Source organism: Cetorhinus maximus, chromosome 21, assembly GCF_964194155.1.
Source record: "Cetorhinus maximus chromosome 21, sCetMax3.hap1.1, whole genome shotgun sequence".
Classification (NCBI taxonomy): Eukaryota; Metazoa; Chordata; class Chondrichthyes; order Lamniformes; family Cetorhinidae; genus Cetorhinus; species Cetorhinus maximus.
In genome coordinates, this window is record NC_135899.1 from 34,971,867 (window position 1) to 34,995,099 (window position 23,233).

At 47.6% G+C, this 23,233-nt stretch overlaps 2 protein-coding genes and 1 pseudogene across 2 annotated transcripts in view; all 3 read left to right on the forward strand.

Moving 5' to 3' along the window:
• Positions 1-23,233, forward strand: part of LOC144695207 (uncharacterized) — a 469,933-nt gene that overhangs the window by 256,323 nt on the left and 190,377 nt on the right. The window lies entirely within an intron of this gene.
• The window catches only part of LOC144695266 (uncharacterized), a 290,534-nt gene that overhangs the window by 217,295 nt on the left and 50,006 nt on the right, over positions 1-23,233 (forward strand). The gene's annotated exons all lie outside the window — the stretch shown is intronic.
• On the forward strand, positions 20,930-21,032 carry LOC144696231 (U2 spliceosomal RNA; annotated as a pseudogene).

Below are 23,233 nucleotides of genomic sequence, written 5' to 3' on the forward strand. Positions count from 1 at the left end.
AGGTCGAAAATGGATCGTGTTCGCAGGAACGTGATGTACAAGCCTCTAGATAAAGGGGGGAAAAATGTGCCCAACATCGCCTGATGGCCACCTTCATGTGTGGCTGCGTCAAGCTGTGCTTAGACCCTCAGTACACAAACACCAAGTGTCACTATGTGCTGAGGTTATACCTGTCCCCAGTGTTGCGAAGGATGGGTTTGGCCACGCTGCCACGGAACGTTCCAAATAGTTGACCGTGCTGTACCACCTGTGCCTCGTGGAAAAATCTATGCAGAGAAACACCTTTGACCACAAGGCAGTGGTCGGCATGTAATGTCCTAGAGGCCCTGAGGGAAAAGGAGATGGTGGATCTTGTCAGATGGTTGTCCAAGCAGACTGTCAAAGTCACTTGGCAGAATGCCTCATTGCCAGAACTTTCCAACAAGCACCGAGATGTAGGTTGGCTGGTGGAGAGAAAGGCCCTCCCCGTCAGATCCTTCCTACATGCCAGGAGTCTCACCCACCCCCACACACTGCCCTTGAGGTGGCCGTGGTGGGGAAGAGACCATTGTTCACCTCCTTGTGGAATGTGCCTTTGCAAAGAAGATTTGGAGAGAGATGCGGTGGTTTTTGTTGAGGTTCATCCTGAACAGTTCTGTGACACAGGACTCTGTGCTTTACAGGCTGTTCCCAGGGGGACACACCGAGACAAATATCAACTACAGCTGGAGGATCATCAACTTGGTAACTGGTGCTCTTTGGTCTGCCCGAAATCTTTTGTTCTTCCTGTGCAAAGAGTTGTCCCCGACCGAGTGTTGCAGACTGGCAAGGCCCAAGACTACGTGCTGAGGGACGCACTAAAGCTTGGGGCAGCCGCCTCAAAGGCCCAATGGGGAAAGGTTGCTGTCTAAGACCTTTCTGCCATAGTGCACCATGGGGCTGGGAATTGTATAGACTCCTTGGCCTGTATATTCACATTGACTATATGCAGTGAATATTACAAGTATCACAATTGTATTGAAGCACCTCAGGGTGCAACATGATATATGTCGATAACATAAATACTATTGCACTGTCTGACTCTCTGTAATGACCATGTTGAAATGTCAGTAATGTCCATTGATTGTATTGAAGCACCTCATGATCTATGTTGAAAAGTCGAATATGATTGCACTTTTTGTGATGGCCATTTTGAAATGTTTCATGATGTTCTTTCAGACATTTTATGAATAAAGTATATTTTTCCAAATAGAAGGAATTTATTGTGAGTTATAAACCTATACAGATGATTGATAAAACGGCAAACAAACAATAACACAATATTCAGCTTACACCAAAATTTGAATCAACCAAAATAACAAAGCATTTGAAAACATCTCAAGATCTTTCCCAGAACATGAAATGAATCTTGGAAGAGTGTAAGGTGAACATATCACACCGTTATTACATCAAGGTATGATGGACTGAGGGAACTCAGGTCTGTAAAGACTCACTCCCACGCCTTCACCATACTCAGGACCATAGTCCTCTCAGGCAGAAGAGTACAAACATGGTATTCGTCAAACTTCCGTCACCTGAAGAGGATCTGTCTATAATTCATATCACCAACTAAAGCAGCGTCCAATTCTACCCCATTCCCACTCCTGAGAGCTGGCTCACTTTACTAACACACACACACTCACATCAGGGGAAACTGTCTCAGGATACTACAGGCAGAAGTTACTTTAAAATCCTTGTGCTTTAGTCTGGCTCCCAATTCCGATGGTCAGAAATGATACCGAACTTTAGTGACATAGGATGAAGCTCGTTTTCATCATACAAACACATGCAGAATTGAAGAGATTGAGAGTAGTTTGCAAATCTGTTGCAGAGTGAACAACGACACTGCAGTCATCTGCAAACAGTAGATCATGTGTATCTATGGTGGTCAGTTTAGTCTTGGCATGGAGGCGACCGAGGTAAATGAGTTTCCCATCTAGATGGTATTTAATACTGACACCAGAGGGCAGTTGATCTTTGATGAGGTAAACAGTCACTGTCAGGTAGATTATAAATAGAATAGGGGCTATCACACAGCCTTACTTGACACCAGTCTGGATTTTGAAGGCTTCTGTTTCAGATCTCCCACTCAAGACAGTTGCAGTCATATCAGCATGAAGCAATTGCAGGATTGTGACGAAGTTTCTTGGACACCCAAATCATTGGAGCACAATCCACAGAGCCTCACGATTTACTGAGTTAAATACTTTGGTCACGTCGATGATGTAATGAAGAGTTCCTGGTGTTGTTCTCGACATTTTTCTTGGGTTTGTCTGACAGCAAAGAGCATGTCGGAGGTTCCTCTGGAAGGTCTGAAGCCAAGTCAAAGTTCTAAGTGATGTCTGTATCACTCGATCCATGTGGGGGACTGATACCTGCTGGACAGGTCATCGACTTGTTCGGTGATGAACATCCACCCAGCACCAAGACATCACAAGGCCCAAAAGTCCAAGAGGAAGAAGATCAATGTCTCAGCCCTAAAACAGCCCGACTGAAGAGAGGAATTCCAGGTGCAGCTCATGACCAATCTGGAAAATCTTCACACTTTCAACTCAATTCATGAACAGTGGGATCAAAATAAAGTCAGCTGTACTAAACTCCTGTGCGCAGACCATTGGGTTCGAGCATCATCGTCACCAAGATCGGCTCAACAAATATGGCTCAAATATGTGACCTCCTGGAACAAAAACAATCAGCCTTCATTGCCTGGCAGAACAACCCAAGGTCACAACTCAAGAAGGCAGCATTTCAGCAGCTCATGGCTGATGCCCAAAGACAAATCCGGAAGATAAAGGACATGTGATGGGAAAAGAAAGCCCGAGAGATCCAGCAGTATCTGGATCATGACATGTGAAGCTTTTCTTTTGAAGTCACCAGGGCCATCTAGAGTAAAAACAAAGTGCTGCAGGTGCTGGAGATCTGAAATAAAAACAGAAAGTGCTGCAGAAACTCAGCAGGTCAGGCAGCATCTGTGGAGAGAAAAAAATCCCACAGGTGCTGCTTGACCTGCTGAGTTTCTCTAGAATTCTCTGTTTTTATTTCAGGGCGATCTATAGACCGAGATAAATGGACAAAATCCCATTCACGGGATGGTGTTTCTCTTCTTAAGGATGACAATGCCATCTGTTAACACTGGGAAGAATATTTTGAACAACTCCTCAACCATGAATCCACAGTCGCAACTGATATCCTCCAGTCTATCCCCCAGTGCTTGTAGTAGAATCCATGGGTGAGTCCCCATCGATGGGAGATCTGCAACAAACAATCAAACTGATGAAAAACAGCAAAGCCTGTGGCCCCGATGGTATTCCAGCTGAGGTCTTCAAAGCTGGTGGACTTCTGCTCACATCAAGATTCCATGAACTCATTCTATGGATTTGGGAGGAAAAAAACTCACTGACTTCAGGAATGTGACAATTGTAACTATCTACAAGAAAGGAAATAAATCATTGTCATGAAAGTATGATAATTTTCGTATTTTTCTGGTTCATTGTAAAGTAGGTTTAAGGGGAAGGTTGTGTTGTTCTGTCTGTGTGTGTGATTTAATTACATTTTGTAGCCAAACAGACTGCAAGTTGAAGTATCAAAAGGAATAAGGTGGAGAAGTGTCTCTAATATGCTAATAAGTAAACATGGTTGGGGTCTTAGCATGTAAGGTGTAAAAGGAATTTGCATTTTTAGATAGATGAAGGAGGATTTGAATTTCAAAGAGGTTAATGAGAATAGTAGCAACAGGAAAATATTTATATTTTAAGAAAGGTAAAAGTTCCAAAGACATATGGAATTTACATTTTAAAAAGGGTGAAACATATGTAAAGGAGAATGAGGCTATGTGTCAGGGGAAGGCATTGTAAGGTCTAACAGAAGTGTGAAAAGCCTCCAGTATTTGTGCATAAACCTGCTGTCTACAGAAACCAAAGCTGGAGAGAGCCATTTTGAACTCCACTGTCCAGGGTATTGTGTTAATTTTCTGGATCTGTTTAAAGTCTAAAAATCTAATTTTGTATCATTGCCTTAAAGGGGGTATAACTTGGAGCCAGGTTACTTAGGGATTTTAGGAGTTCTTATAGTACTAGTTTGTGGACCTATGTGTGTGCTTGAAGTCTTTTCTTTTGTTAATAAATATTTTAATATAGTTTTTAAGAATTTCTAAAGTCTTGGTGGACTTATTACTTCTGAATTAAGTGCACTCATCTCAAAATAAATACAAATTACAAAACTGTTGTGATAGTGGGATCAAGTTTCCCTTGTGGATTTGATCTGCCCGGCACAAATCATCTGCTGTGTATTAACAAATTGGGGGCTTGTCCGGGATATTTAAAATTCCTCGATTGGTTTGGAGTTGGTGAAGCTTACAAGTACGAGAAGCACTTTGAATTCAGGAGTTGGTATGAGGGATTTTGAAAGTGGTGAGACTAGAAAAGTGGCTGTATCCATGGCGAAAACCTTTTTGGAAATTGAAGATATAACTCTGATTGGGTTAACCTTATCTAAGGGTAAGTTAACAGAGTTGGCGGATAAGTTGCAGCTGAGGTTACCTGTAGTGACAAAGAGAGCAGACATAGTTGAAGTGATAGCACAGCATTTGAAGTTGGAAGTGATACCTGACACCAGTGAGTCACAGCTGTAGGTAGTGAGACTTCAGTTACAAATGAAGAAGCCTGAATTTGAATAAGCAATGCAATGAAAAAACTTGAATTAGAGGCAGCAGAAAAAGAAAGGGTAAAAGAGAGAGTATTTTAAAAAGAAATGAAAATGTGAAAACTTGATCTCCAGAGGGAACAGTTAGCAATGGAGGAGAGAGTGAAGGAAAGAGACAGAGTACTTACTTTAAAAGCTGGACTTTAGAAAAGAGATCTCAGATGTGGAGGAAGGTTCTGATGATGAAAAAACATTCAACTGAAAACCCAGTGGGGAGATGTTTAAATTTGTACAAGCTCTTCTGAAGTTTGAGGAAAGAGATATTGAGGCGTTTTTTATTTCGTTTTAGAAGATAGCTAAACAGATGATATGGCCACAAAAAACCTGGACATTACTGTTACAGTTTAGGTTAGTGGGTAGAGTTCATGAGGTTTATGTTTCACTGCCAGAAGAAATGTCAGTGGATTATGATGTTGTAAAAAAAGGCTATTTTGTGTGCATATGAATTGGTTCCTGAGGCATACAGGCAGAAATTTAGGAATATAAGAAAACAGCCTGGGTAAACTTATATTGAGTTTGAGAGCGTAAAAGAAAGTTATTTTGACCAGCGGATACAGGCATCAAAGGTAGAGATGACATATGCAGCTCTTAGAGGAGTAATTCTTTTGGAAGAATTTAAAGATTCAATTCCTTCAGTAGTGAGAACTCATGTGGAGGAACAGAGGGTTAAAATGGTAAGACAAGCAGCAGAGATAGCTGATGATTATGAATTAGTTCAAAGATCTCAACCTTTCTTTCGCCACCCTTTTAAATCAGAGAATGATAGAAAGTGGGAAGGCGAAAGGAAGGTAGGTAGTCAGGGAAGAGAAGGAGTGGCTGGAAATTTCCACGAAGATTTTTCTCAGGCTAAAAAGGAAGATGCTGAGGGTAGAAGTGACACTAGAAAATTGAGGTGTTTTCATAGAGTCATAGAGTTTTACAGCACAGAAAGAGGCCCTTTGGCCCATCATGTCTGCGCCAGTCATCAAGCCCCAATCTATTCCAATCCCATTTTCCAGCACTTGGCCTGTAGCCTTGTATGCTATGGCATTTCAAGTGTTCATCTAAATACTTCGTAAATGTTGTGATGGTTCGCTCTACCATCCTTTCAAGCAGTGAGTTTCAGATACCCCTCCACCCTCTGGGTGAAAAAAAATGTCCTCAAATCCCCTCTAAACCTTCTGCCCTTAACCTTAAATCTATGCCTCTTGGTTATTGACCCCTCCACTAAGGGGAAAACTTTCTTCCTATCTATGCCCCTCATATTTTGTACATCTCAATCAGGTCCCCCCTCAGCCTTCTCTGCTGTAAGGAAAACAACCCTGGCCTATCAAGTCTCACTTCATAGCCGAAAAGCTCCAACCCAGGCAACATCCTGGTGAGTCTCCCCTGCACCCTCTCCAGTGCAATCACATCCTTCCTATAGTGTGGCGACCAGAACTGCACACAGTACTCCAGCTGTGGCATAGCTAGCATTTTATACAGCTCCATTCTAACCTCTTGTATTCGACTAAAAAAGGCAAGTATCCCATATGCCTTCTTAACCACCTTATCTACCTGTCTTACTGCCTATGACTCTATGACTCCTGCTCCTATTTCACATGTTTGTATGTATGTTCTAGCACTTTTTGTTTATTCATACATGAGATGTGGGCATCACTGGAATGAATAAAAAAAAGTGGGATTTTGTATGTGACGGAGAAGTCTTTCCATGTGTACAGGGTAGAGTAGGTAAAGATGTTACAACTATAAGAGACACGGGCAAGTCAATGCTTAATGTTATGGGATTGTCATGTTTGTTGTTCAGAGGGAGTATTGCAAGAACAGGTGATAATAAGTGGGGTTCATGGAGATGCTAAACCTATTCCACTGTGGAAGGTAAATTTAAAGAGTAAGTGGAAAACAGGTGAGGTGATTGTTGGAGTAGTGGAAAAATTGTCCATTGTAGGCTTCACTTTATTTTATGTAATGATGTAGCTGGGTCACAGATGTGGATGAAGGCTATGGTAGTTGAGCAGCCTGTAGAGGTGCTTTCAACGGAATTGTTGCAGAAGGAGCATCCTGGATTGTTTCCACATTGTGTGGTAACAAGATCACAAGCTCACAGGTTGAAACAGGAAGGAGAGGAAGTTTAAAGGCAGGGAAAAGGTGTTGAAGTTCAAGTAGCTGATACTGTGATAAGATTGTTCAGGAAGAAATAATGGAGGATAATGCAGCTGAGGTGTTTAGCTCAAGGCAGTTGATAGAGTTACAGAAAAAGGATCCACAAATAAAACAGTTATATCAGACAGTTTACTCAGAAACAGAGGCAAAATGTATTCCAGAACATTATTACCTTAAGGGTAATGTGTTAATAAGAAAGTGGTGACCGTATTAGGTTTCAGCAGATGAAAGATGGATGGAAGTGCATTAGATTGTTATACTATTTGGGTACTTAAATGAGATACTGGATTGCATAGAGATGTAGTCAAATTCTGTAGGACATGTCACACATGTCAGGTTAGGGAAACCACAAGCAGTGATTAAGCCGGGACCTTTAATTCCAATTCAAGCATTTGAGAGCACTTTACTAGGGTCATGATTGATTGTGTAAGGCCCCTCCCTAAGACTAAAAGTGGAAATCAGTACTTGCTGATAATAGTGGAAGTGCCTACAAGATTTCCTGAGGTGATACCTTTGAGGAATATTACAGCAAAAGGAATTGTGGAAGAGTTGACTAAATGTTTTACAAGATATGGTTTACCAAAAGAAACACAGTCAGACCAGGGTTCAAATTTCATGTCACAGCTGTTTAAGGAGGTAATGAACAGTTTGGGATAAAACAGTTTAAGCCAACACTTACCATCCTGAGTCACAAGGGGCTTTGGCAAGATGGCATCAAACTTTAAAAACTATTATGAGGCTGTATAATCAGGACTATCCATAGGATTGGGATAAGGCAATTCCATTCATGTTATTTGCTACTAGTGATGCTCCTAATGCATTGACAGTATTTAGTCCTTTTGAATTAGTCTATGGTCATGAGGTAGGTGGAACACAGAAATTGATTCATGAGAAATTAGTGAGTCAAAATTTGGAAACTACTCTCTTGGATTATGTATCAAACTTCAGAGAAAGATTGAACAGACTATGTGAGTTAGCTAGGGAACATTTAAAGATATCATAGCAAGTGATGAAAGTGAAGGCAGATAGGAGAGCCACAGCTCATAGTTTTGTTGCTGGGGGAAAAGTGTTAGTTTTGTTACCAATATTGGGCGACTCATTAAAGGCAAGGTTTAGTGGGCCTTACAGGATTGAAAAGAAACTGAGTGAAGTAAATGATTTAATAAATACTCCAGATAGAAGAAAGAAGCAGAGGGTGTGTCAAGTAAATATGCTTAAAAAGTACTTTGACAGGGAAGAGGACCAAAAGGAGGTATTAGTTGGGGTAGATAAGGAGAAAGAGGTAGAACTGAAGGATTCTGAAATTGATTTTCCTCTAATCAAATTGGATAATGAGGGGGTACTTAAAAATTTAAATGTAATATTGAGTTATCTTCCAGACAAGTGTCAAAGTGATTTGGAGAAGCTATTGCAGTCACACAAAGGTATTTGTGGGAATAGGCCGGGGAGGACAAATTTAGCTACACATGATGTGTGTCGAAGATTCATCTTCAAAAGGCAACATCCTTATAGATTGAATCCAGCAAAGTTATCACAAGTACAGAAATAAATTGAAATCATGCTTCAAAATGACATCATTGAGTCTAGTTGCAATTACTGCAGTTCGCCTATTGTACTGGTACCAAAACCGGATGGAAAAGACTGTGTGTGGACTATTGAAAGGTGAATGCAGTGACAAAAGTGGATTCATGTCCTCTAACACGGTTGGAAGCTTGCATTGAGAAAGTGGGACAATCAAAGTTTATCACAAAGATTGACTTGCTGAGAGGATATTGGCAAGTGCTGCTATTGGAAAGAGTAAAGGATATATTGGCTTTGGTGATGCCAGATGGACTGTATCAGTTTAAAGTCATGCCACTTGGTATGAAAAATGCACCTGCAACATTTCAAAGACTGACAAATAAAGTAATTGCAGGACTGAGCAATTGCGCTGTTTATATTGATGACTTGATAGTTTTCAGTCAAATGTGGGAGGAGCATTTAAAACATCTTGGAGAATTATTAAGTTGACTACAAGAAGCTAATTTGGTGATTAACATGGCTAAAAGTGAATTTGCAAAAGTGCAAGTTACATATCTAAGCCATACCATTGGACATGGTAGGGTGGCTCTGAGAGATGTGAAAGTCAAAGCTATCATGGATTTCCCCATGCCTACAACAAAATGAGAAGTTGGGCATGAGTATGTTTTACTGGAAATTTGTACCAAATTTTAGCAGTGTAATTGCTCCATTGACTGAACTATTAAAAACGAACAAGAAGTTTCAATGGACACAGGAGTGTCAGAAGGCATTTGACAGTTTAAAAACTATTGACTAAGACATCAGTTTTGGCAGTACCTAATTATGCCAAGCAAGTTAAGTTGGCTGTTGACGCAAGCATTATAGGCATTGGGGCTGTGCTGGAATTGAGAAACCAAAAGGGTATTTTTCACGGAAGTTGAATGTACAACAGAAAAAATATTCAACGATTGAAAAGGAGACTCTAGGTCTGGTGTTAGCATTGCAGCATTCCAAGGTTTATGTTGCAAACAGTTCATGAGAAACAATTGTTTATACAGACTACAATCCTTTAAAATTTCTGGACAGATTTCGATACCGAAGTGGATGGATACCGCTGTTCAGATGGAGTTGATTACTGCAACCATTCAATCTATAGATTATACATGAGGCTGGATGAGAAAATCTAATTGCAGATGCACTGTCGAGAGTTTAAAGCTCAAGGGGAAATCGGACATTTAAAACCTGGACACTGGACTGAAATGACTTCTGTTGATACCAAAGATTTGTAAATATATTGTTATGTTAATGCTTGTATCTGGTAATGTAATAGTGTGAGTATGTAGATAAGTTTAGTAGGTAGTGTAAGTTGGGTTAGAAAATGAAGCCGTCTTTTTAAATTATGACGGTTCATTTTTCATTAAGGAGGGTGGTGTCATGAATGTATAACAATTTTCATAATATGTTTCTGGTTTACTGTAAAGTAGGTTTATGGGGGGTTACGTTGTTCTGTCTGTGTGTGTCATTTAATTACATTTTGTAGCCAAGAAGACTGCAAATTGAACTATCAGAAGGAGAAAATGTGAAGTTGTTCATTTTGGCAGAAGAATAAAAAAGCAGAATATTACTTAAATGGAGAAAGACTGCAGAATTCTGATGTACAGAGGGATCTAGCTGTTCTAGTGCATGAGTTACAAAAAGTTAGTATGCAGGTACAGACTGTAATTAAGAAGGCTAATAGAATGCTACCCTTTATTATGAGAAGAATTGAACATAAAAGTAAGGATGTTATACTTCACTTATGCAGGGCATTGGCGAAACTACATCTGGAATACTGTGTACAGTTTTGGTCTCCTTATTTAAGGAAGGACGTAAATGCATTGGAGGCAGTTCGGAGGAGGTTTACTAGATTGACACCTGGAATGAGCAGGTTACCTTATGAGGAAAGTTAGACAGATTGGGCTTGTTTCCACTGGAGTTTAGAAGAGTGAGGGGTGATTTAATGGACGTATACAAGATCCTGAACGGTCTCGACAAGGTGGACATGGAAAGCATGCCTCCTCTTGTGAGTGAGTCCAGAACTAGGGGGCACTGTTTTAAAATTAGGGATCGTCCTTTTAGGGCAGAGATGACGAGAATTTTTTTTCTCTTGGCATTCTCTGCCATTGAAGGAGGTGAAGTTGGGGTCACTGAATATTTTTAAGATGGAGGTAGATAGATTCTTGTTAGGCAAGGGAATCAAAGGTTATCGGGGGTAGATGGGAATGTGAAATTTGAAACTCAAACAGATCAGCCATGATCTTATTGAATGGCAGAGCAGGCTCGAAGGGCTGAATGGCCTACTTCTGCTCCTATTTCATATGCTCGTACGTATGTTCGTATAAAACATTCTCAGAGCAGGTACAGTACTGTTTAGATAGAGAGTAAAGCTCCCTCTACTGTCTCATCAACACTTCCAGGAAAAGTACAGCACGGGGTTAGATACAGAGTAAAACTGCCTCTACACTGTCTCATCAAACACTCCCAGGACAAGTACAGGCACGGGGTTAGATACAGAGTAAAGCTCCCTCTACACTATCCCATCAAACACTCCCAGGGTAGGTACAGCATGGGTTAGATACAGAGTAAAGCTCCCTCTATTACCCTTGCTCTTCCTCTGTATCCCACTACCATCTAGTAGGACAAGGACAGCAGATACATGGGAAAACACCACCTACAAGTTACCCTCCAAGCCACTCACAGAATCACAGAATTGTTACAGTGCAGAAGGAGGCCATGTGGCCCATCATGTCTGCACCGGATCTCTGAGCATTGTAACTTGGTGCCACTCTCCTGTCTTTTCCCCATAACCCTGCACATTGTTTCTATATAAATAATCATCTAATGCCCTCTTGAATGCCTCAATTGAAACTGCCTCCACCACACTTCCAGGCAGTGCATTCCTGACTCGAACTAGTTGCTGTGTGAAAAAGTTTTTCTCACGTCACATTTGCTTCTTTTGCAAATCACTTTAAATCTGTGCCCTCTCGTTCCCTTGATGAGCAAGAACAATTTCTCCCTATCTACTCTATCGAGCCCCCTCATGATTTTGAACACCTCAATCAAATCTCCTCTTCACCTTCTCCTCTCCAAGGAGAACAGTCCCAACTTCTCCAATTTATCTTCATAACTCAATTTCTCATCCCTGGAACCATTCTTGTAAACCTCATCTGCGCCCTCTCCAATGTGTTCACATCCTTCCTATAATGTGGCACCCAGTACTGTACACAATACTCCAGCTGAGGCCTGAGTATCTTATATTGCGGGACCAGCGCCACTAATTGGTGAATACCCATATTGCAGTCAGCATTCCAGGAAGGCGGTTTGTTTCCTTTTAAGGTAATATGCAAATATAAAAGGAGGGCATTATATCAGCCGCCTTGTCTCCATCTAGAGGGATAATTAAGCATGTTCTACAATAAATGAGAAAAACTGACCTGTCCAATGTAAATGTATTATGACCAGAGTGACGTTATGATTTTTAAAAATGAGTGTATGTGACTGTAAGAGGTAGTGCTCGATGCCGGCTGTCAGCGTGTGAGAGTTTTAAGTACACTTACCTGGCAGGGGAGAGACTATGAGCATGATTCTGCAGAAAATGCTTCTTGGCCTTTTGGCTAAGATCAAGTGTTGCAGGGGCGACACCATGGTCCTGCCAAGGCAAGGTCGGGATGGAAGGGCAATAACCAATCGCAATCCAAATCCATACCGTGGGCTACCTATCACCGTCCGAGTCACGGTGAACCACAGCGAAGGAGGATCACCTATGGATCGGGGCTTCTTCACCAGGAGGATCCTGTTGAGGGCGTGCGGCTTCCAAGCTACGGAGATCTTCACCCTGCACGACTCCCGCAAAGGTGGTTATTTTGATGTGACGTTCAAGCGGGTGGCAGACTGCGTCCGGCTCCTGAGGGTGTTCGAGGAGAAGAGAGACCTGCCGGAGATGAAGATCCTGACGGCGGAGCCGCACTTTTCTCTGCCGTTGCAACGGGAACGTGAGGTGATGGTGCATGTGTACAACCCCTTCGTCCCTGTCGCCGACGTGGTCACCTTCCTCACCAGGTACTTCGATAAGGTGGGGAGCGGCACCGAGATTCGAGACGACTTGGGGATCTGGACAGGCAAACGCCTGTTTAAGGTCACGCTAAAGACCGATGGTAAGGGAGCCATTTTCCACCCTCCTTCCAGTTTCGCAATCGGGGGAAACCGTGGCTACCTGGTCTACGCTGGGCAACCCAAGCATTGTCGCTCATGCGGCAAGGCTGGTCATGTGGCGGCCAACTGCAGCGCCTCCCTCTGCAAGATCTGCAAACAGGAAGGGCACCAGACAAAAGACTGCAAACAGGCCAAGTGCTGCAACCTGTGTGGCGAGGCAAGTCACCTCTACAGGACCTGCCCCAAACGCTGCCGTACTTACGCACAGGCAGCCAAAGCCGACCAGGGGGAAGCAGAAGAAATGTTCCGTGTCACTCCAACCACCAAGGCCCCCAGGGAGCTCAACGGGACAAAGGAGGACACAGAGAGAGACAAGGTGGAGAAAGAGATTGAGGCAACAGAGAGCCAATCAACTGCACTACCCCCTGAACCTCCCAGTCCTCAGGACAGCGAATCAATGGAGGAGGAGGCAGCAGTGGAAAAGCAGCAGGGGGAGTGGCGGACGGTGAAGAACAAGAAAAGTAAGAGGGAGCGAAGAAGAAGCAAAGGCGTTTCCCAGAGAAGCGGCAAGAGGCGTCTCCCATCCGACACGGATGACAAGGGCAGCAGCTCTTCGGATGATGAAGTGCCAGAGCGGCACCGACAGAAGAGCGGCAAAGCTCCAGGGCGTTGGAGGACGAGACACCCGAGCTCCAGAAAATTGGAGACAACAAGGAGACCAGCGCACCCCAACTTTGCCTGCAACCTGAGGAGGCCAGTGCACCACAGCCCCTGGAATCTGGGAGCAGTGAGGCAATCATCGCACCCCAGCTCCAGGAAGCCGGGAACAGCAACACCCCAGAGGGGGTGAGTTTTGGAGAAGCTTCTCCAGCAAAGGTCATCCCAAAACCCGCTCTCTACGTGAACCTCCAGATGCCACCGGAGCAGAACACGGCCAAGGAGATCTACCTCAGCCCATCCAAAGTGAAGGAATTTGAGCTCACTACGGGTATGAAGGAGCAGACTAAAGGTCTGGGACTCTCAGAGACAGTGGGTTTGGTAGGAGAATAAATGCTTTAAAATGGGTTTAAAGATTGTATCCATAAATGTGCGTAGCATTAAATCTACTACGCGATGTGTTGCGACCTTGGACTACCTAGCCAAGGTCAAAGCTGACCTGTTGTTTCTGCAGGAGTGTGCGATACCGCACCTCAGCTCCTACAGGCAATGGTCACGATGGTGGTCCCACGGGCCATCGATCTGGTCGGGCGGAAACGAGTCTCGTTCCTCCGGCCTGGGTATTCTGCTGCGGGGAGGCAACTTCACCGTCTCCGAGGTCAAGGAGGTGGTGGGCGGGCGACTCCTCGTAGCAGACGTAATGTACAAGAACGCTCCACTCCGGTTAATTAACGTGTATGGCCCGGCACAAGGGGCTGAGCGGCTGGAGGTTTTTCAGCAGCTCCCACTGCTGCTGGCGACCTCCAGGCCAGTCATTCTGGGCGGGGACTTCAACTGCATCATCGATGCGGCTGGACGATCCGGCAGGGCCGGAAGCAGATTGGACGCTACGTCCAGATCCCTGATGGAAACAGTTAAGGATGCCAAGCTGCACGACGTCTTCAGCAACCCTGCAGGCGGAGCGCAGCGTAGATACACCTGGTCGCGGCCAGACGGGTCCATTCGTTCCAGGATAGACTTCCTGTTTGTGTCCCGTGCATTCACAGTCAGATCCACCGAGGTCAAGCCGGTGTTCTTCTCTGACCACTGCCTCCTACTGGCGGACTGCCACTTGGAGAAGGACCTGAGGGTGGGCAGGGGGGCATGGAAGCTAAATGTGCAACTGCTGACCCCAGAGAACATTGAGGAGCTCAAGAGGGATTACAAAGGTTGGAGAACCGTGAAACCCCTCTTTGAGTCCCTGACACACTGGTGGGAAGTGATCAAGGGAAGCATCAAGAGGTTTTTCATCCGCAAAGGCACCCAGAAAGCTAGAAAGGAACAGAGGGAAATGTCCCGACTCCAGAAAAAGATGCAGAACCTGCTCCGGCTGCAGTCGATGGGGGTCGATGTCAAGGAGGAGCTCCAAGAGGTGAAGGGCCAGCAAGCCTCGCACTTTGCCTCGGAGGCCTCCAAGATCATCTTCCGTTCCAGAGTCCGCTCCGTGGAGCAGGATGAGACGTGCTCACGTTTCTTCTTCCAAAAGGTACACAGAGAGCGCTCTGTGATCAGCAGCCTGAAGGAAGAAGACGGCTCAGTAAAGTCATCACGGTCCGACATTCTGAGGATCAGCAAATCCTTTTATGCCGGACTGTACGACGTGAAGCCCACGGACAGCACGGCCTCCCAGTCCTTCCTGTCCTCTATCACGGAGGTCTTAGACCACAGTACGCGGGAGAGCCTGGACAAACCGCTAACTCCTGATGAACTGACTAAGGCCCTCGAGTCCTTCGAGAAGAGTAAAACCCCCGGAAGCGACGGCTTGCCGGCGGAGTTGTATTCGGCTCTGTGGGACTTGATCGGCCCAGACCTGCTAGAAGTGTACGAGAGTATGCTCTTGGCCGGCAGCATGTCAGAATCCATGAGGAAAGGCATCATCACCCTCATCTACAAGCACAAGGGGGAAAGGGAGGAAATTAGAAATTGGCGACCCATTTCACTGTTGAATATGGACTATAAGATTCTGTCCAAGGTCATCGCCAATCGGGTCAAATCCGCTCTGGAATTGGTGATTCACCCTGACCAGACCTGCTCTGTGCCAGGCAGGAAGATCTCTGACAGCCTGGCGCTGCTCAGGGATACGATTGCCTATGTACAGGACAGGGGTGTGGATACCTGCCTCATCAGCTTGGATCAGGAGAAGGCCTTTGACAGAATATCGCACACCTACATGGGGGATGTGCTCTCCAAAATGGGGTTTGGGGAGGGAATTCGAAATTGGATCCAACTGCTCTACACTAACATCAGTAGCGCAGTCTCAATCAATGGGTGGGAAACAGATAGCTTTCCGATTAAATCTGGAGTCAGGCAGGGCTGTCCTCTCTCGCCTGTCCTTTTCGTGTGCTGCATAGAACCCTTTGCCGAGTCCATCAGGAAGGATCCGGGCATAAGAGGAGTGACGATCCCAGGCAGTGGAGGCACTCAGGTAAAAGCCTCCCTGTACATGGACGACGTCGCCGTCTTCTGCTCGGATCCGCTGTCGGTGCGCAGACTGATGCACATCTGCGACCAGTTCGAACTGGCCTCGGGAGCCAAGGTAAATCGTGGGAAGAGCGAGGCCATGTTCTTTGGGAACTGGGCTGACCGATCCTTTGTCCCCTTCACTGTCAGGGCTGACGGCCTGAAGGTGCTGGGGATATGGTTCGGAGGGACCGGGGCATGCGTTAGAAACTGCAAGGAGCGAGTGGCTATGGTGAAAAGGAAACTGGGCATGTGGGAGTGACGCTCCCTCTCCATTGCGGGTAAGAACCTGGTCATCAGGTGTGAGGTACTCTCGCTGTTGCTGTACGTGGCGCAGGTCTGGCCCATTCCAGACTCCTGCGCGATGGCGATCACTCGAGCCATCTTCCGCTTTATCTGGAGGTCGAAAATGGATCGTGTCCGCAGGGACGCGATGTACAAGCCTCTAGATAAAGGGGGAAAAAACGTGCCCAACATCGCCCTCATACTGATGGCCACCTTTGTGTGTGGCTGCATCAAGCGGTGCGTAGACCCTCAGTACGCAAACACCAAGTGTCACTACGTGCTGAGGTTCTACCTGTCCCCGGTGTTGCGAAGGATGGGTCTGGCCACGCTGCCGCGGAACGCTCCAAGTAGTTGGACCGTGCCGTACCACCTGTCCCTGGTGGAAAAATTTATGCAGAAAAACACCTTTGACCACAAGTCCATCAGGCAGTGCTCAGCACGTAACGTCCTAGAGGCCCTGAGGGATAAGGAGAGGGTGGACCCTGTGGGATGGTTCCCCGAGCAGACTGTCAAAGTCATTTGGCAGAATGCCTCATCGCCAGAACTTTCCAACAAGCACCAAGACGTAGCTTGGCTGGTGGTGAGAAAGGCCCTCCCCGTCAGATCCTTCCTACACGCCAGGAAGCTCACCCCCTCTGCACGTTGCCCTCGAGGTGGCTGTGGTGGGGAAGAGACCGTTGTTCACCTCCTTGTGGATTGTGCCTTTGCAAAGAAAGTCTGGAGAGAGATGCAGTGGTTGCTGTCGAGGTTCATCCCGAGCAGTTCTGTGACACAGGACTCTGTGCTCTACGGGCTGTTCCCAGGGACACACACCGAGACAAACATCAACTGCAGCTGGAGGATCATCAACTCAGTGAAAGAGGCGCTTTGGTCTGACCGAAACTTGTTGGTCTTCCAGCACAAAGAGTTGTCCCCGACCGATTGTTGCGGACTGGCACAATCCAAAGTCCAGGACTACGTGCTGAGGGACGCACTAAAGCTTGGGGCAGCTGCCGCAAAGGCGCAATGGGGAAGGGTCGCTGTCTAAGACCTTTCTACCACAGCGCACCGAGAGACTGGGAACTGTTTAGAGCCCCTCGGGCTGTACAGATCAAAATGAAAGGCTGTAAATGATTGTAATATTGTTTGTACTGATGCACCTGGTGATACATTTTGTAAAAGTTTAACCTGGATTGTACCCTTGTAATGTTGTTTTTGAAATGGTTTGGAATGTGATTGAAGATATTTTATGAATAAAGTATATTTTTACAAAAAAAAAAAAAAGATTCTGCAGAAAACGCAAGAGGCGTCTCCCATCCGACACGGATGACAAGGGCAGCAGCTCTTCGGATGATGAAGTGCCAGGGCGGCACCGACAGAAGAGGCGGCAAAGCTCCAGGGCGTTGGAGGACGAGACACCTGAGCTCCAGAAAATTGGAGACAACAAGGAGACCAGCGCACCCCAACTTTGCCTGCAACCTGAGGAGGCCAGTGCACCACAGCCCCTGGAATCTGGGAGCAGTGAGGCAATCATCGCACCCCAGCTCCAGGAAGCCGGGGGCGGGCGACTCCTCGTAGCAGACGTAATGTACGAGAACGCTCCACTCCGGTTAATTAACGTGTATGGCCCGGCACAAGGGGCTGAGCGGCTGGAGGTTTTTCAGCAGCTCCCACTGCTGCTGGCGACCTCCAGGCCGGTCATTCTGGGCGGTGACTTCAACTGCATCATCAATGTGGCTGGACGATCCAGCAGGGCCGGCAGCAGATTGGACGCTACGTCCAGATCCCTGATGGAAACAGTTAAGGATGCCAAGCTGCACGACGTCTTCAGCAACCCTGCAGACGGAGCGCAGCGTAGATACACCTGGTCGCGGCCAGACGGGTCCATTCGTTCCAGGATAGACTTCCTGTTTGTGTCCCGTGCATTCACAGTCAGATCCACCGAGGTCAAGCCGGTGTTCTTCTCTGACCACTGCCTCCTACTGGCGGACTGCCACTTGGAGAAGGACCTGAGGGTGGGCAGGGGGGCATGGAAACTAAATGTGCAACTGCTGACCCCAGAGAACATTGAGGAGCTCAAGAGGGATTACAAAGGTTGGAGAACCGTGAAACCCCTCTTTGAGTCCCTGACACACTGGTGGGAAGCGATCAAGGGAAGCATCAAGAGGTTTTTCATCCGCAAAGGTACCCAGAAAGCTAGAAAGGAACAGAGGGAAATGTCCCGACTCCAGAAAAAGATGCAGAATCTGCTCCGGCTGCAGTCGATGGGGGTCGATGTCAAGGAGGAGCTCCAAGAGGTGAAGGGCCAGCAAGCCTCGCACTTTGCCTCGGAGGCCTCCAAGATCATCTTCCGTTCCAGAGTCCGCTCCGTGGAGCAGGATGAGACGTGCTCACGTTTCTTCTTCCAAAAGGTACACAGAGAGCGCTCTGTGATCAGCAGACTGAAGGAAGAAGACGGCTCAGTAAAGTCATCACGGTCCGACATTCTGAGGATCAGCAAATCCTTTTATGCCGGACTGTATGACGTGAAGCCCACGGACAGCACGGCCTCCCAGTCCTTCCTGTCCTCTATCACGGAGGTCTTAGACCACAGTACGCGGGAGAGCCTAGACAAACCGCTAACTCCTGATGAACTGACTAAGGCCCTTGAGTCCTTCGAGAAGAGTAAAACTCCCGGAAGCGACGGCTTGCCGGCGGAGTTGTATTCGGCTCTGTGGGACTTGATCGGCCCAGACCTGCTAGGAGTGTACGAGAGTATGCTCCTGGCCGGTAGTATGTCAGAATCCATGAGGAAAGGCATCATCGCCCTCATCTACAAGCACAAGGGGGAAAGGGAGGAAATTAGAAATTGGCGACCCATTTCACTGTTGAATATGGACTATAAGATTCTGTCCAAGGTCATCGCCAATCGGGTCAAATCCGCTCTGGAATTGGTGATACACCCTGACCAGACCTGCTCTGTGCCAGGCAGGAAGATCTCTGACAGCCTGGCGCTGCTCAGGGATACGATTGCCTATGTACAGGACAGGGGTGTGGATACCTGCCTCATCAGCTTGGATCAGGAGAAGGCCTTTGACAGAATATCGCACACCTACATGGGGGATGTGCTCTCCAAAATGGGGTTTGGGGAGGGAATTCGAAATTGGATCCAACTGCTCTACACTAACATCAGTAGCGCAGTCTCAATCAATGGGTGGGAAACAGATAGCTTTCCGATTAAATCTGGAGTCAGGCAGGGCTGTCCTCTCTCGCCTGTCCTTTTCGTGTGCTGCATAGAACCCTTTGCCGAGTCCATCAGGAAGGATCCGGGCATAAGAGGAGTGACGATCCCAGGCAGTGGAGGCACTCAGGTAAAAGCCTCCCTGTACATGGACGACGTCGCCGTCTTCTGCTCGGATCCGCTGTCGGTGCGCAGACTGATGCACATCTGCGACCAGTTCGAACTGGCCTCGGGTGCCAAGGTAAATCGTGGGAAGAGCGAGGCCATGTTCTTTGGGAACTGGGCTGACCGATCCTTTGTCCCCTTCACTGTCAGGGCTGACGGCCTGAAGGTGCTGGGGATATGGTTCGGAGGGACCGGGGCATGCGTTAGAAACTGGAAGGAGCGAGTGGCTATGGTGAAGAGGAAACTGGGCATGTGGGAGCGACGCTCCCTCTCCATTGCGGGTAAGAACCTGGTCATCAGGTGTGAGGTACTCTCGCTGTTGCTGTACGTGGCGCAGGTCTGGCCCATTCCAGACTCCTGCGCGATGGCGATCACTTGAGCCATCTTCCGCTTTATCTGGAGGTCGAAAATGGATCGTGTCCGCAGGGACGCGATGTACAAGCCTCTAGATAAAGGGGGAAAAAACGTGCCCAACATCACCCTCATACTGATGGCCACGTTTGTGTGTGGCTGCATCAAGCGGTGCGTAGACTCTCAGTACGCAAACACCAAGTGTCACTACGTGCTGAGGTTCTACCTGTCCCCGGTGTTGCGAAGGATGGGTCTGGCCACGCTGCCGCGGAACGCTCCAAGTAGTTGGACCGTGCCGTACCACCTGTCCCTGGTGGAAAAATTTATGCAGAAAAACACCTTTGACCACAAGTCCATCAGGCAGTGCTCAGCACGTAACGTCCTAGAGGCCCTGAGGGATAAGGAGAGGGTGGACCCTGTGGGATGGTTCCCCGAGCAGACTGTCAAAGTCATTTGGCAGAATGCCTCATCGCCAGAACTTTCCAACAAGCACCAAGACGTAGCTTGGCTGGTGGTGAGAAAGGCCCTCCCCGTCAGATCCTTCCTACACGCCAGGAAGCTCACCCCCTCTGCACGTTGCCCTCGAGGTGGCTGTGGTGGGGAAGAGACCGTTGTCCACCTCCTTGTGGATTGTGCCTTTGCAAAGAAAGTCTGGAGAGAGATGCAGTGGTTGCTGTCGAGGTTCATCCCGAGCAGTTCTGTGACACAGGACTCTGTGCTCTACGGGCTGTTCCCAGGGACACACACCGAGACAAACATCAACTGCAGCTGGAGGATCATCAACTCGGTGAAAGACGCGCTTTGGTCTGCCCGAAACTTGTTGGTCTTCCAGCACAAAGAGTTGTCCCCGACCGATTGTTGCGGACTGGCACAATCCAAAGTCCAGGACTACGTGCTGAGGGACGCACTAAAGCTTGGGGCAGCTGCCGCAAAGGCGCAATGGGGAAGGGTCACTGTCTAAGACCTTTCTACCACAGCGCACCGAGAGACTGGGAACTGTTTAGAGCCCCTCGGGCTGTACAGCTCAAAATGAAAGGCTGTAAATGATTGTAATATTGTTTGTACTGATGCACCAGGTGATACATTTTGTAAAAGTTTAACCTGGATTGTACCCTTGTAATGGTGTTTTTGAAATGGTTTGGAATGTGATTGAAGATATTTTATGAATAAAGTATATTTTTGCAAAAAATAAAAATAAAAAAAAAGATTCTGCCAAGGCAAATCGCTTCTCGGCCTTTTGGCTAAGATCAAGTGTAGTATCTGTCGCAGGGGCGACACCATGATCCTGCCAAGGCAAGATAGGGAAGCAAAGGCTATAACCAATCGAAATCCATACCATGGGTTACCTATCACCGTCCGAGTCACGGTGAACGACAGCGAAGGAGGATCACCTATGGATCGTGTCTTCTTCGCCAGGAGGATCCTGTTGAAGGCGTGCGGCTTCGAAACTCCAGAGATCGTATCCCTGCAGGACTTCCCCAAAGCTGGTTTTTTCGACGTGACGTTCAAGCGGGTGGCAGACTGCGTCCAGCTCCTGAGGTTGTTCGAGGAAAAGAGAGACCTGCCGGAGATGAAGATCCTGACGGCGGAGCCGCTCTTTTCTCTGCCGTTGCAACGGGAACGTGTGGCGATGGTGCATCTGTACAACCCCTTCGTCCCTGTCGCCGACGTGGTTACCTTCCTCACCAGGTACTTCGATAAGGTGGGGAGCGGCACCGAGATTCGAGACGAGTTGGGGATCTGGACAGGCAAACGCCTGTTTAAGGTCACGCTAAAGACCGACGGTAAGGGAGCCATTTTCCACCCTCCTTCCAGTTTCGCTATCAGGGGAAACCGTGGCTACCTGGTCTACGCTGGGCAACCCAAGCATTGTCGCTCATGCGGCAAGGCTGGTCATGTGGCGGCCAACTGCAGCGCCTCCCTCTGCAAGATCTGCAAACAGGAAGGGCACCAGACAAAAGACTGCAAACAGGCCAAGTGCTGCAACCTGTGTGGCGAGGCAGGTCACCTCTACAGGACCTGCCCCAAACGCTGCCGTACTTACGCACAGGCAGCCAAAGCCAACGAGGGGGAAGCAGAAGAAATGTTTCGTGTCACTCCAACCACCAAGGCCCCCAGGGAGCTCAACGGGACAAAGGAGGACACAGAGAGAGACAAGGTGGAGGAAGAGATTGAGGCAACAGAGAGCCAATCAACAGCACTACCCCCTAAACCTCCCAGTCCTCAGGACAGCGAATCAATGGAGGAGGAGGCAGCAGTGGAAAGCAGCAGGGGGAGTGGCGGACGGTGAAGAACACCAAAAGGAAGAAGGAGCGAAGAAGAAGCAAAGCCATTTCCCAGAAAAGCGGCAAGAGGTGTCTCCCATCCGACATGGATGACAAGGGCAGCAGCTCTTCGGATGAAGAAGTGGCAGGGCGGCACCGACAGAAGAGGCGGCAAAGCTCCAGGGCGTTGGAGGACGAGACACCCGAGCTCCAGAACATTGGAGACAACAAGGAGACCAGCGCACCCCAACTTTGCCTGCAACCTGAGGAGGCCAGTGCACCACAGCCCCTGGAATCTGGGAGCAGTGAGGTAATCATCGCACCCCAGCTCCAGGAAGCCGGGAACAGCAACACCCCAGAGGGGGTGAGTTTTGGAGAAGCTTCTCCAGCAAAGGTCATCTCAAAACCCGCTCTCTACGTGAACCTCCAGATGCCACCTGAGCAGAACACTGCCAAGGAGATCTACCTCAACCCATCCAAAGTGAAGGAATTTGAGCTCACTACGGGTATGAAGGAGCAGACTAAAGGTCTGGGACTCTCAGAGACAGTGGGTTTGGTAGGAGAATAAATGCTTTAAAATGGGTTTTAAGATTGTATCCATAAATGTGCGTAGCATTAAATCTACTACGCGATGTGTTGCGACCTTGGACTACCTTGCCAAGGTCAAAGCTGACCTGTTGTTTCTGCAGGAGTGTGCGATACCGCACCTCAGCTCCTACAGGCAATGGTCACGATGGTGGTCCCATGGGCCATCGATCTGGTCGGGCGGAAACGACTCTCGTTCCTCCGGCCTGGGTGTTCTACTGCGGGGAGGCAACTTCACCGTCTCCGAGGTTAAGGAGGTGGTGGGCGGGCGACTCCTCGTAGCAGACGTAATGTACAAGAACGCTCCACTCCGGTTAATTAAGGTGTATGGCCCGTCACAAGGGGCTGAGCGGCTGGAGGTTTTTCAGCAGCTCCCACTGCTGCTGGCGACCTCCAGGCCGGTCATTCTGGGCGGTGACTTCAACTGCATCATCAATGTGGCTGGACGATCCAGCAGGGCCGACAGCAGATTGGACGCTACGTCCAGATCCCTGATGGAAACAGTTAAGGATGCCAAGCTGCACGACGTCTTCAGCAACCCTGCAGACGGAGCGCAGCGTAGATACACCTGGTCGCGGCCAGACGGGTCCATTCGTTCCAGGATAGACTTCCTGTTTGTGTCCCGTGCATTCACAGTCAGATCCACCGACGTCAAGCCGGTGTTCTTCTCTGACCA